Source organism: Mytilus galloprovincialis, chromosome 9 (assembly GCF_965363235.1).
Source record: "Mytilus galloprovincialis chromosome 9, xbMytGall1.hap1.1, whole genome shotgun sequence".
Taxonomy (NCBI): Eukaryota; Metazoa; Mollusca; class Bivalvia; order Mytilida; family Mytilidae; genus Mytilus; species Mytilus galloprovincialis.
Window position 1 is genome coordinate 13,244,173 of NC_134846.1, and position 15,645 is coordinate 13,259,817.

Genomic DNA, 15,645 nt, shown 5'->3' on the forward strand with positions numbered 1-15,645 from the left:
CTATCCTGGGTTTGTACCAAACTTGGACAGAAGCTTGTTTATGATCATAAGATAGTATCCAGAAGTATATTTGTAAATAAATAAATCCATTTTTTCCATATTTTACTTTTAAATAGACTTAGTTTTTCTGCGTGGAACCATTACATTCACTCGTGCTTAAAGTTTTTAAAATTTTAATAACTTTCTTAAACTATCCTGGGTTTGTACCAAACTTGGACAGAAGCTTATTTATTATCATAAGATTGTATCCAGAAGTAAACTTTGTAAAAAGATTACTCCGTTTTTTCTGTAATTTACTTTTAAATGGACTTAGATTTTTTTACAATCATAAAATAGTAACAAAAGGAATATTTTTATTGATTTTTTTCCTCATTGTTGTTGAGCCTCCGATTTACAGCAAAAATAGGCGAGACACTGGGTTCCGTGGAACCCTTACAAATTTTTTTATATTAACTCATTAGATGGGTACAAATATAAAAACATATGATCTAACAAGAAAATAGAGTGAACGTGCATGTGGGCGGGTACTTGTATATCCCAACAATAAAAAGACACTATAAGTACTGATCTGAGAGGATATATAACTAATATAGTACCATGCTGTTGATTAAAAATAACATCACTCCAGACCCTTTTGTTTTCCACATAATTAATATTGCCAATAATTAAGAAGTTCCGGGTCGAATCGATACCAATAATATATTCACCTGTTAACTATTACATAGTACGTTCCGCATCTGACAGGAGTACCACGAAACGCTGTATTTAAGATTTTGCTATATACACGGGTCGTTATCACAGGGTTGAAACTACTTAATTCAATCATTGTCACATTGTTCCCGATTGTAGTACTTTAATCAGTATGACTTTCTAAGATGACAATACGAATAATAAAAATCTGGACTTAAAATAAGGCGTATAGGTACAGCATGTACAGTTTTCAATTTGTTAGACGTAAAACAGCGAATCAAAGATTCAATTTTATTCGTAACTCATAAAGGACAAAACTGTTGATTAAAAATTACTCCTTTCCAGGGACTTTTGTTTTCCAAACAAAATCAATAATACCAATATTAAATTGACAAGTTCCAGGTCGACGGGTTCAAACAGAAAGATGTTAAAAGCAGAGAAAACTTCATCTTATAATCGGCATGACTTTATCAGATGACAATACCAATACTAAAATAAGGCTTACGCATAGTTATATTCTTTAATTCAGTCACAGACCCGCGATATCACGGATGTGTTCTAGTAAATATATATACATATTAAGTTGTGAATATGGTGAAACTAATCCTCAAAATAAGTTTAAAATGCCCTGGTGTGGAATAAACTTGGGTTAAATTGATCATACTTCTTAATTTACTTATTTCAATCCGTTTTAAATATTGCATCCTGCCCTAATGATCACATATATAATAATAACTGTTTAAATTTGTTTGCTGGGCATTAATTTACCGTAATTTACCAATTATGGATTCGGTAATTTCCGCTAAAAAACGAAGTTTACCGAATGATCTCATCATTCATAAATCTCATCATACATCAATCTCATCATACAACAAAACACGTATAATGTTGTGAACACTTAATATAATGTTGTGAGCACTTAATATAATGTTGTGAGCACTTAATATAATGTTGTGAGCACTTCATATAATGTTGTGAACACTGCATATAATGCTGTGAGCACTGCATATAATGCTGTGATCACTTCATATAATGTTGTGAGCACTACATATAATGCTGTGATCACTTCATATAATGCTGTGAACACTGCGTATAATGCTGATTATTAACATAAGGCAGTCGTGGCGTTCCATATTATATGGCTCAGATATTAACTATAACGTGTTCTGGAAAATTTTTAAGTGTCCGAGAATTTGAATTACATATGTCTCTGGAATTACCTAATAAGGGCATTTCGATCACCTTCGACAAAATATTATTGCATGAATGGTGAATCGCTGATTTATAATCGTAGAAGTGATTTGTGACTGTTATAAGTAGAGACATCTATACGCATTCTGGTTTACGTTTACAATGAACACACTATATACATGTTTCTTTGACTGAATATCAATCATTTTTGGGCAGACTTGCTTTTTCTTTGTATTCGTGAAAATTATCATACTTTTCATTATATTTGAATGCTTCAAATAAGCTTCAAAATACTATAAGCCTGTATTGTTACTTTTTTAGACTAATCTTTCATTTACACGTTGGTATATCGTCTTCACGAGTGTATCACTGACAGACTAGCATATCGTCTACACGAGTGTATCACTGACAGAATAGTCTATCGTCTACACGAGTGTATCACTGACAGAAAAGTCTATCGTCTTCACGAGTGTATCACTGACAGAATAATCTATCGTCTACACGAGTGTATCACTGACAGACTAGTATATCGTCTACACGAGGGTATCACTGCCGGAAAATCTATCGTCTTCATGAGTGTATCACTGACAGACTAGCATATCGTCTACACGAGTGTATCACTGACAGAATAGTCTATCGTCTACACGAGTGTATCACTGACAGAAAAGTCTATCGTCTTCACGAGTGTATCACTGACAGAATATTCTATCGTCTACACGAGTGTATCACTGACAGACTAGTATATCGTCTACACGAGGGTATCACTGACAGAATAGTCTATCGTCTACACGAGTGTATCACTGACAGAATAGTCTATCATCTACACGAGTGTATCACTGACAGACTAGTATATCGTCTACACGAGTGTATCACTGACAGAATAGTCTATCGTCTACACGAGTGTAACACTGACAGACTAGTTTATCGTCTACACGAGGGTATCATTGACAGACTAGTCTATCGTCTACAAGAGTGTATCACTAACAGACTAGTATATAACACTGTGCGGGACAAATTTGCCATTCCAGGATTGGCAAATCTGACTTTGTCGGTTTACAAGATATCAAAAATATTTTTTGCCCAAATGATAGTTAATCAAAAATATCATTATTAAATTTCCCCATATGTCCCAACATGTCAACGTTGTCACTGTTGTCACCACAGCTGATTAAAAGTACATTTCCCATGGGAAATTTAAACATTCCCATGGGAATTTTAAAGTTCCCATCGGAACTACAATTTCCTATGGGAACATTGGTAGATAGTTTCTTCCCATGGGAAATTCTAAATTTCCCAAGGGAATTTCTCTTCCCATGGGAACTAATTTTTCTTCCCATGGGAACACCTTATTCCCTTGGGAACATTTATTCTTCCCATGGGAACTAAAATTCTTCCCATGGGAAGATATATTTTTCCCATGGGAACATTATTTTTTCTTTTTTCTTCTTCAGAATTTGTAAAAGAGCTGTGAAATATCGCAATGGACTGACAGTCACTAGTAACAATGACTGGAACAGTTTAACAAGCATTCCATTTGATAAAAAGGTGTTATTTCAACAAATTAAAAGTATTTATATCATACTTTTACACTCAAAAGTCTTTTATTATCGTTGAATGATTGATAGAAATTCTACCGTCCAGCGGCTGATTTTACAATTTGAATCTCTCACCTTTGTGTTCGGTCAATAGTATCGTGTATTTCATGTAATAGTGTTCGCTGAACTGTCAAGAATCAGAGCCATGCTTTTGTATTTCAGAATTTAATTTAAGAACAAAAATTATAATTCTGTTTTAATCTATATACATGGGGAATCACGAATCGTGTTTAAGATTATTTTCTAATTAAAACCCTATAATTTCATGAAATTGACATCATAATTATAATTAATGTAGTATTTCTCTTTCGTCGACGTAACTCGATATGCGTGGTTTTCGCCACTAGAAAGATGTGCACTTATTTTTTAAAAGTTTATTTCATTCATTTGGTCAAATTTCCTAATCATGCTAATGCAATATTGTTACTCGTCTACACACAAATCTTTTATTTCTATTCATTTTTGACAAACTTTTGAAAGTCTTGTTAGAAGTCTTTTATGATCTCTCAGGTAAATATAAAATAATCCAGAGTTTTCCATTTCCAAGGACGAATCAGGATTAAATATAATCTTTATGATTATTATAGTCACTTGTACTTTACTTGTAGGCTTTCTTCGTGTAATTTATAGTTAAAAGGAATTATTTGATGAGTTTAACTGTTGATCAACTCTAAAAATATTAGGGTTTGACTAACAGTAGTTCCGTAAAAATTTCCTTCTTTCTATAGCTAAAGTGTTCTACAATTCATATTTGTAATGGTACTCGTCACCAAATGTGTTTGTGTCCCTCACATAGGCGGCAGATTATGTTTTTTCTCTTTAAATCATGCCACCTTCCAGATTCAATCGGCAAGTGGCGACTGACTACCACGTCTATATTTGCATAATATATAAATGAATTTAGTAAGGTAAATATGTCATTATGAAAAGTAGTTTTTAAAAACACGACAACATTAAGTTTTATGCAAACCTGTAATAACAGCAAAGCATTCTTGCTGAAACTGGTCTTTGGGTTTTTGTTTATTACATTTTGACACCCATTTATCTGAAACTGTGCATTATAATATTGAACATTATCATACCGCAGATCATACCGTAATTATCAAAAACATTTTTCATATATGATATCCACTTAGTTTCTATTCCGTTATTAGCATAATCAAGGATTTCGAAATATTTGTAATTTGCAAATTTTTTTAATTTGTATTTTTTCCTCACTAGGTATATGAAATAATGTATAAAATTTATTGAAAAATTGCATTACGGGCATATTCTATACTTCTATGCTTCTAAGTTTGAATTAAGAGTCTAAACTTTTTCAAATATTGAATACGCAACAAAATCTCTGAAAGGCATTTGATTGGGTATTAGTTAAAGGTAGGCGTGGTTTTCGGTAACTTTCCTCCAATCAACTGGCCTATTCGATAAACCTGTGTGCGCTGATGCGTGTAAACTGGCTATTGTAACGGCACGTGTCTTACATCGGAATCTGTCGTGCGTGACCAATGTTTATTGTATAATTTCTTGTCATGTGGTCAAATTATCTGACATACACGTTTAAAAGGTTGAAACTTAAAGTTGCTTTTTGAAAGTTTATCGGCAGCGCCGATATACGGTGTAAAGTGTTTAAGAAAAACAAGACTTTAACAGAGACATATATACACATGTGTACTACGGAGTACTACAACATTCTTATCTTTACTCTTTCCTATCGGGTAGTGAAACTTGAGTTTGAAATTAAATAGATTTAAAATTGTCCACAAGTTTTATCTGATCTTTTGTGGTTTTATGTTGTTCAAGGTAATTTTCGGTGCAGTTATTTTCTTTTCATTTGTTATTTTTTCCTCTGTGTTACACGACTTTGTACTTTTTGTATTGCCCCTTGACATCTCCTGCTTCTGTATAAACCTTTTCCACCAATATCTTTTATTTAAAACAGATGCCATCTGTTTTAAATAAAATAGTCTCATTCCCATAATTTGTTATACAGTAATTCATTTTAATATCAGCTTTTTTATCAACATAAACTGCTTGGTCTCTTCACACAACTTATGTTTAGGACAGATGGCATTAATAGGTACATACATGTACCAGGTTATGGATATATAAGTACATGTTATGTGCTTTTGACCTTCACAAGAATTCTAAACATTCATAGATGTGCAAAGAATATTGTTGTCGTTGGGTTGTTGTCTCAATGACATATACCTCACATTTCTGTTTAGTCATAGCATTTGTGCCTTTTCAATTTATTGCAGAAAATATTAGCATAAACATTTTTTCAAAACAGGAGAGGTGAAATAGTGATCACAGAATGAGGAGTAAAACTGAAACAGATAAATATAAAAAAGCACCATTGACAATTTGTTAAAGGACTGAAACAAACATAGATGGTGACCAATGTGAGCGACTAGTGTACAGTAGTAGAGTGAACATTTCTTGCTTCTTTTACTACACATTTTGTCATTAATGTAAACAATTAAATATGTTACTTTCCATGGAGAGGAAGGAATTTGTGAAACGAAATATTTTGCTATTTAGTACTGTCAAGATATATCACAGGGGTGTTGTACAATGTAAGATAAATGAACAGTTTCTCTTTTTTTACATTATGCTACCTTTATGCTACAAGGGTAGCATTGTCCATTCTCATGATGTACAAAGATATTATAGAGTGGCCTTCCACAAATGATAGTCATACATGTAAATCATTGTCTCATTAGCAATCATACTACATCACCATATTGTTATATATGTACATGTATGTAAAAACTATGTACATGTATACTTTGTAAACATAAAGAAGACAAATGAAGTTGAACACAAGATATTTATTTGCTTTTTTATCCATCTGCACAACTGCCACTGTATTAATTCTGCTTCAAATTCAATAGATTGAATGCAGAGTCTTGTATTTGTTTTTAGTTCAATGGTCTCACCATCAATTGCACAAAAATGCATACACATGTACATCAAGTTTGGCATATGAACTACAATAGTATGGTGTTTTTACAGTCAGGATAAGCACATGTAATTTTCTCTCTTACAAAACCATAGTTAAGTTTCACATTGATAGTAGTAATCAGTCCACTTCATGATAGTGCCGTCACATTTGGATAAAGTCATCACTAATAGTTGTTCCTGTTTGCCAGGGAGTCTTATTTTCAATCAGAAAGACTTGGGAGTCCTACATTCATGTATGATATTATATCTCTTGTATGCTGCACTGTTAGGTAAATTTGATCAACATCTTTGTTCTTTTATAACATGCAGGACCCTGTTAAGAAAAAAAAGCGGTCAGATACTGAATGTAAATATATATATATAAAATTGTAAATGTCATCAAAGTGGTGGAACTAATGAAAAAAAAAAATTTTTATACACAAATCCAGTGTCTTGTGAAATTAAATCATGTGATGGGTACAATTTTTCTCTAAAGATGGACAAGCTTATAAACTGTAGCCATGGACAGGGGTCTGTCTTTATATTGAAGAAAATTAACATGGCCAACACCTAAAATACTTATTTTTAATTGTAAATTGCATCAAAGTGGTTGAAAATATGAAAAAAACAACCTGTATACACAAATCCAGTTTGTCATAGGAAAGTAATGCATGTGCTGGGTACAATTATTATCTGAAGATGCAAAAGTTTATAAAGTGTAAACGGACAGGGGTCTCTCTTGATATTGAAGCAAAACACCATGGCCGACAGCTATAATACTGATTTTTAATTGTAAATTGCATCAAAGTGGTTGAAAATATGAAAAAAACAACCTCTATATCCCAATCCAGTTTGTCATAGGAAAGTAATGCATGTGCTGGGTACAATATTTCTCTGAAGATGGAAAAGTTTATAAAGTGTAAACAGACAGGGGTCTGTCTTGATATTGAAGCCAAAAAAAACATGGCCGACAACCAGAATACTGATTTTTAATTGTAAATTGCATCAAAGTGGTTGAAAATATGAAAAAAACAACCTCTATATCCCAATCCAGTTTGTCATAGGAAAGTAATGCATGTGCTGGGTACAATATTTCTCTGAAGATGGAAAAGTTTATAAAGTGTAAACAGACAGGGGTCTGTCTTGATATTGAAGCCATAAAAAACATGGCCGACAACCAGAATACTGATTTTTAATTGTAAATTGCATCAAAGTGGTTGAAAATATGAAAAAAACAACCTCTATATCCCAATCCAGTTTGTCATAGAAAAGTAATGCATGTGCTGGGTACAATATTTCTCTGAAGACGGAAAAGTTTATAAAGTGTAAACAGACAGGGGTCTGTCTTGATATTGAAGCCAAAAAAACATGGCCGACAACCAGAATACTGATTTTTAATTGTAAATTGCATCAAAGTGGTTGAAAATATGAAAAAAACAACCTCTATATCCCAATCCAGTTTGTCATAGGAAAGTAATGCATGTGCTGGGTACAATATTTCTCTGAAGACGGAAAAGTTTTATTAAGTGTAAACAGACAGGGGTCTGGCCCAAGACCACAATTAATGACCCCGCTTTTCGTTGTTCACGAATATAGTTCCCTTTAATTTAAGTGTATTTCTTCTTAAATTTTTTTCTTTCCTTTTCTCAAACATTTCTTAGCTTTTATAAGGTGGAAATGAAAGAAGAGAGGTGAAATAATTTTTTAGATGTTTTATTTTAACTGATTTTGATATGGAAAGAGTGATTAGGTCAGGTGCAAAAAGGTGATATTTACAGTTTTCGGAACATCTCTTGACTTGTCCATAGGGGTATGGATGTGTATTGGCTAAATTTGTAAGTTGTAAACATGCAATGTTTCTGAAACTTGGACATATTTTTGGACTTGTACTGTACATTACACACACAAAAGATCTGCCAAAAAGAACAGTTCAATTTTTTTTTATGAGACAAAACGTTATAAAGAACTAATAGAGGAATTAATTGTGGTCTCGGGCCGTCTGTCTTGATATTGAAGCCAAAAAAACATGGCCGACAACCAGAATACTGATTTTTAATTGTAAATTGCATCAAAGTGGTTGAAAATATGAAAAAAACAACCTCTATATCCCAATCCAGTTTGTCATAGGAAAGTAATGCATGTGCTGGGTACAATATTTCTCTGAAGACGGAAAAGTTTATAAAGTGTAAACAGACAGGGGTCTGTCTTGATATTGAAGCCAAAAAAACATGGCCGACAACCAGAATACTGATTTTTAATTGTAAATTGCATCAAAGTGGTTGAAAATATGAAAAAAACAACCTCTATATCCCAATCCAGTTTGTCATAGGAAAGTAATGCATGTGCTGGGTACAATATTTCTCTGAAGACGGAAAAGTTTATAAAGTGTAAACAGACAGGGGTCTGTCTTGATATTGAAGCCAAAAAAAACATGGACGACAACCAGAATACTGATTTTTAATTGTAAATTGCATCAAAGTGGGTGAAAATATGAAAAAATCAACTTATTAAACAAAAACAATATGTCTGGGGGAAAGTTATTCATCACACAAATTGTTTTATTCCTTTTCGAATGAAAATGTTTTGATAAAAATTACGACCTTGTTAAATATTTTCATAACGTGCATGTCGGCCAAGCTTTCCCCTTATTATATACTGCAATAAAACGTTAATCGTCGCAATTTTTTAACTAATAACTACTACAAACTGAATAAAACAAGGTAATTCATATACGAAATTGAAATATATACTTACATTATGCTGTTTTGAAATGCTTGATGTAAAATAAAAATTGAAGCGAGGTGGTGTACTTGTCGTGATAGAATCAAAATGGCGATCTCGTTAAAGTCTCGTGTGATGCGATGTTTGGATTAGATTTCGCTGACCACTGTTACAGTTGCCAATCTCTGTGTATATATGTCTCTGACTTTAATAATAAAAGAAGGATGCATATTAACAGAGAATATAATCAGGGACTCTTGTACTAAAGTATTATAGTCCCAGATATAATACATGTATTATATGGCTCAGATATTAACTATAACGTGTTCTGGAAAATTTTTAAGTGTCCGAGAATTTGAATTACATATGTCTCTGGAATTACCTAATAAGGGCATCTCGATCACCTTCGACAAAATATTATTGCATGAATGGTGAATCGCTGATTTATAATCGTAGAAGTGATTTGTGACTGTTATAAGTAGAGACATCTATACGCATTCTGGTTTACGTTTACAATGAACACACTATATACATGTTTCTTTGACTGAATATCAATCATTTTTGGGCAGACTTGCTTTTTCTTTGTATTCGTGAAAATTATCATACTTTTCATTATATTTGAATGCTTCAAATAAGCTTCAAAATACTATAAGCCTGTATTGTTACTTTTTTAGGGTCGATTTATTTTAAACAAACTTAAATTAAAGTATAATAAGTTATGGTATTCATCTTTAAACAATGACAGAAAAAATATGTCATTTGGAAATAAACTTAGAACATACAGACTTTTTAAGAGAAATATATATTTTGAACCTTATTTGGCTATAAGTAATAGGAATCTGAGAATTCAGATGACAAAATTCAGAATTAGTAATCATGATTTAGAAATAGAGAGAGGTAGATACAGGGGACTTCAGGCAATGGATAGAACTTGTAATCTTTGTAAAAAAGAAGTGGAAGATGAACTCCATTTTTTACTTAAATGTTCATCTTTGGAAAGTGAAAGAGTTTCCATTATTTCCAACATAGTTAAAAGTTACAAAAACTTTCACAATTTAGATTATCAATCGCAATTTATTTGGCTAATGTCCAATGAATATAGTCACATTTTAAATCAAGTGAGCAATTTAATTAATAATTTAAATGTTGTTCGAAAACAACTATTAGAAACTTAGTGAGTTTATATATTTTACTGTAAAAAGACAGAGGCATAATTTAGATATCTGTACAGTTTCTTATTGTAGGATAATAAAAGCACCAGGGGAAAAACCAGAATATTTAAATTCAGTTTCCTATATTTTTTAGGATCACTGTATTTGTCAAAGTTGAAACATGATACATTTTATAAATATACATTAGTGTGTCTTTCTTTTCTCTTCGTTGTAATCATTGATTTAATTGTACTCAAATAATTGTAATCATTTTGTAATTATTGTACCAAATTTAACTTGTGATTATTCTGCCTGTAATGGGCGTCTTTAATTGACAATAAAAATATATTTGAAAAAAAAAAAAAAAAAAAAAAAAAAATTAAGGTCAGCCAAACCCAAATCTTACAAGGAGTGTCATTCACCGGGTTTAATTTCTTTGAGCGATTTTGATCTTTTTATTTTGTTCAATAAATAATAGTAAAATTTACTTTCCGTATACATGTTTGACTTTATAAATAACACTTGGAAATAAATTTTGAACAACGAATTTGTCACAATTTCGCTTTTGTCGTCTGCCCAACTTAGTTTGGTCTTGCAATATGCATGACTGGGTACTTGTCACTGAACGTTGAAAAAACAGTAGCCATCCACCAATCCATCAGCGATTGCGATACCTCTGTTACATACAACTGTACCCGTCATTTTGTCACATGCTTGGTATCGTATTCTTTGAACAAATTTCATCCGATTTTGTCCTACATTTATATTGTTCTTGTCAAGTAATATATTCCCTAAACAGGTTTAAAATGTTAAACTAAATCCTATAAAATCAATTTAGTGCATTGGTTCTTTGAAACACATTTTTTTTAATTTGGGCGTGTCAACCCCTCGTCTAGTAGTGATTTCTGTTTGTATATTAAACACAGTGTGGGAACGGAACTGTACGGTTTTCTACTAATTTGGTCATTCGGGAGACTGTCAAGCGGTGCTCCGACATTTGCAAAATAACAAGTTGCTTGATGGAAACTTTGACGAACTCTTATGTTCTTATATAACGTTTCTGCTTCAAGTTTTGATAGCTGAAACATTCTTTATATAAATATGAACCAATAAAATAATAAGAAAGGTATATGCATCCAAACGTTTTCCTAAGAATGGTGGAGCTCCGTGTAAAACGATCAAAACTGTCACACAACAGCGATCAAAAATGTCAAATAAACATCGAAAAATCAATGTTTGCTACCTGAATTTTCACATGTACATTTTCTGATATATAGTCTTACCTGTCTGAATGTTTCAAAGCTATTGTCCAAGTAGAAATCTAAATACATTCATTTTCTCCATGTCGGATATTTTTATTGACTGTACAATCATTTGCAAGTTTACTGTAATATCACTCGGAGCCTTCCTGTACAATCGCTTGGAGCTTTTCTTTTCATCGTTTGGCCAACTAGACTACTCCGAAAGGAGGGTAACCTACTTTACCTTGGTACGACTTCACGGCCCAGCTAGCAAGCAAGCTAGTCAAAGGTATTACTTTTTCCTACATACTTATTGCATTTTGCTGTAATAGTTTCTAGTGGCATATGACTAATTATAACTCTTAAGTAGATAATGCTTACAACTATCTCTTCTGCCATATTCATGATCAGTTTATGTTTTCCATGATACTTTTGTCACATAAATATTTATTAATACATAATAAAACAATACAATATATGTCTGGCATGATTTTTTCTCCTTTTTCTGTTACGATTTAATAACAGTTACTTATTTGGTATTGTTATCATTTTTTTAAACCTAAATCACACACTGAAAGGTGTTAATGATGCTTGAAGCTTTTATTTGAATGGATGCAGCCTGCATTAGCGGATCCGGTATGCTGGGAGAGGGAGTTTTGGTGGTTGAAACCCCATTTTTCCGATTTTTTTTATTTTGTTGACGTTTCAGGGTGTTCCGTGGTTTGGATCCCCCTTTGTCAGAATCCCACCTTGTCTGATATCGTCAATGATAGTATGATGATCCGATCATTTATCTGATTTTTTATATTTTGGTCTTGTGCTGTGCTAGTTTTGGGGAGAAATGAGCGCACACAGACATTTTTAACCCAGCCAAATTCTTTATGTACCTGTTTCAAGTCAAGAGCTCGTAGTTCAGTGGTTGTCGTTGGTTCATGTCTGTCATATATGTTTTTTGTAAATTGTTTTATTATGAATTAGGCCGTCAGTTAAATTCGAAAGGTATTGATTCTTATTGTTCATGTCGGGACCTTTTATAGCCGACTATAATTGCTTAAATCTATTTATTTTTTGAACTTAGATAATCAGATCACATCTCCTTATTTTTATATTGAAGATATAAATGTGGTTTGATAAAAATGTTGTTCTCACTAAAAAAAAAAAAAAAAACAACGATCATCGAGGCCGGCAAACTATACCCTCGGTAAAAAAAATTTACGTGGGTGAAATTTTCATCGAGGTGTCGCACGTTAGACGCGGATGCTATAGTTTGGAATATTGAAAAGTTCCTGAATCGTGACATTGATATAAAAAAAAATCATGTTGAAGAATTTTGTGTTTTCTCTGTATTTCAGATAACAAGTCCTCTCCCATCCTTGATGAAATTTAATTTTACTGGAGCTTTTTCTACCAGTAGCTATAGCTTGTAATAAATAGACATCTCATTTGAAATTATGCCATATCTTCTTATTTTAATATCATGTTTATTGACATATACGTGTATTTTCTTGGATCAGTGGTTAGCTACCACCATTCCACATTCGAATTCCTTGTTATAGTTACCAAATTTAAAGGTGCTAGGTATGTGTAGATTCATAGGAGCTAAATTTCACGAGAAAGCTGTGGGTCTTCACATAACCAATCACTTTTTTATTTGGTAAATTACATGTGTCAAAGTTAACAACTGATATCACAGGAAAGAAAATGTGTTACATTGTAGTTTCTGGCTAAAAGTGTGAGATATCTAACATACACCACATGACCATTTTCAATCTTCTGGTAAACCAATCAGAGGGTCGATATGGAACTGTGGTGTATGTGTCGATACCCTCACACTTTTGCAATGGAAAATCAAACAAACAATAGTACATATCAAGTTACAATATCCCGATCCAGTGATGAAAAAATCTTTGTTGTATTGTTCAAATATGTATTTATTATTAGTTTTTAAATTGCTGGTAAATAATATATTAAGTAAAATTCAAAACATGCTAATCACCCCTCCAGAGAATCTAGTCACCTTTTCGGTATATATCAATATTAATTTTATTTTGTACGAGGATTATTTTCATTTTTATTTTAGATTAGATTCTTAACATATTTTGTACTGTCCTCTTCTTTTCGTCTTGTATACTTATCCAGTGGTTGTGTGTTTATGTGTTACATATTTGTTTTTCGTTCATTTTTTGTACATAAATAAGCCGTTAGTTTCTCGTTTTACATTGTTATTTCGGGACATTTTATAGCTGACTATGCGGTATGGGGTTTGTTCTTTGTTGACGACCGTACGGTGACCTATAGTTGTTAATTTCTGTGTGATTTTGGTCTCTTGTGGAGAGTTGTCTCTTTGGCAATCATACCACACCTTCTTTTTTATATCTATTGTACACATTTTGTTTTTGTCTCTGATAAAGTCACCTTAAAAGGGTTCCTAAATAGAATCTTAATTGTCAAAATGACTGGTTTTATGCTTATTTTCACTTCAAATACCATAGATGAATTTGAAAGGACAGCAAGAAACAACCAATGCAATGCATATGCAATGAATTTAATAAATCTGGCCAAGCAATTCTACAGGAAAGCTCCAAGCGATTGTACAGGAAGGCTCCGAGTGATATTACAGTAAACTTGCAAGCGGTTGTACAGTCAATAAAAATAACCGACATGGAGAAAATGAATATATTTAGATTTCTACTGGGACAATGGCTTTGAAACTTTCAGACAGGTAAGACTACATATCAGAAAATGTACATGTGAAAATTCAGGTAGCAAACATTGATTTTTCGATGTTTATTTGACATTTTTGATCGCTGTTGTGTGACAGTTTTGATCGTTTTACACGGAGCTCCACCATTCTTAGGAAAACGTTTGGATGCATATACCTTTCTTATTATTTTAATGGTTCATATTTACATAAAGAATGTTTCAGCTATCAAAACTTGAAGCAGAAACGTTATATAAGAACATAAGAGTTCGTCAAAGTTTCCATCAAGCAACTTGTTATTTTGCAAATGTCGGAGCACCGCTTGACAGTCTCCCGAATGACCAAATTAGTAGAAAACCGTACAGTTCCGTTCCCACACTGTGTTAAACATACAACAAAAGTTTATATTGGCATGGTAAGTTTTGGTTCATTTTACGTGTTTACCATTGGTGACATCTAATAAAATGTTTTGAAGGTTGTATTAAGCCATACGAAATTTAAATATCATATTTGTATGCAAACTGGAGGATCTAAAATTTAAATTATGTATGTTTAAACCGTATAATGAATACAGAGCGCGGGTATTGCACAAAGTCATCCAGACTAGCCGAATTATAAATACTAGCATCCGTACTTGTATGATCACTTGATCCAAAATTAAGCGTGTCAGATGGAGAAAAAAAGGCTTATGGTTTGTTACAGTTGAAAAAGTAACATTTACTACCAATCCATGCAAAATAGTAAGATGTATGTGCCTGAACGTTTTGAAATCTCCTGCATAGTTTATTTCATTGGCAATCATATTCAAGAAAAGTTGTAAATCTTTAAAGTCATAAGAAACGAGTGACCGATGAAAAATAATTTACTTCCAATTCTTGAACCAATGCATACAAACATCATAAACTTAGTCTTCTGTGCACGAATTTATCATTTTTTTCGCATAAATTTCGTATAATCGTTAATTTTTTTTTTCAATCGGTCAGTGTTGTTGTGAAAATATGGCAGGTAATTTAAGTTCGTGTTTTGAAGCCGAAGTTGAACGATTGTCACCTGTTTGTCAACAATCAACAAAAAATCAACAAAAAAGCATGGAAATTGAGTACGTGTTTAACATGTAAATTCAGATAATAGTTTATTTTAAGGATATCCATGCGTATTGCGATCACCGGATTTTTACGAGATGGGTCACACTGAGGTCACTTTGCATACGGAAAATATGTCGGGGGAATTGCTTCCTGGAAGGAAGCAATTAAAATAAAGTTAACTTCTTCTAAATATGAATATATTAAAGAATTTTCTTCAGAGAAAAGTATATGTACATAAGATTTATAATGAAAACTATCCATTGAGTTGTAAAAAAAAAATCGTAAGGGTTCCGCGGAACCAAGTGTCTCGCCTACTCTTTCTGTTAA

The 15,645-nt window shown here is 32.5% G+C and overlaps 1 protein-coding gene and 1 long non-coding RNA gene across 2 annotated transcripts in view; both read right to left on the reverse strand.

Moving 5' to 3' along the window:
- The window catches only part of LOC143044450 (uncharacterized), a 127,284-nt gene that overhangs the window by 49,141 nt on the left and 62,498 nt on the right, over positions 1–15,645 (reverse strand). The window lies entirely within an intron of this gene.
- LOC143046640 (uncharacterized) lies at positions 6,293–9,806 on the reverse strand. The gene is made up of 2 exons (XR_012969199.1): positions 9,174–9,806; positions 6,293–6,753 (listed from the first exon to the last, which is right to left on the reverse strand). It is a non-coding gene; the product is annotated as an uncharacterized LOC143046640 (long non-coding RNA).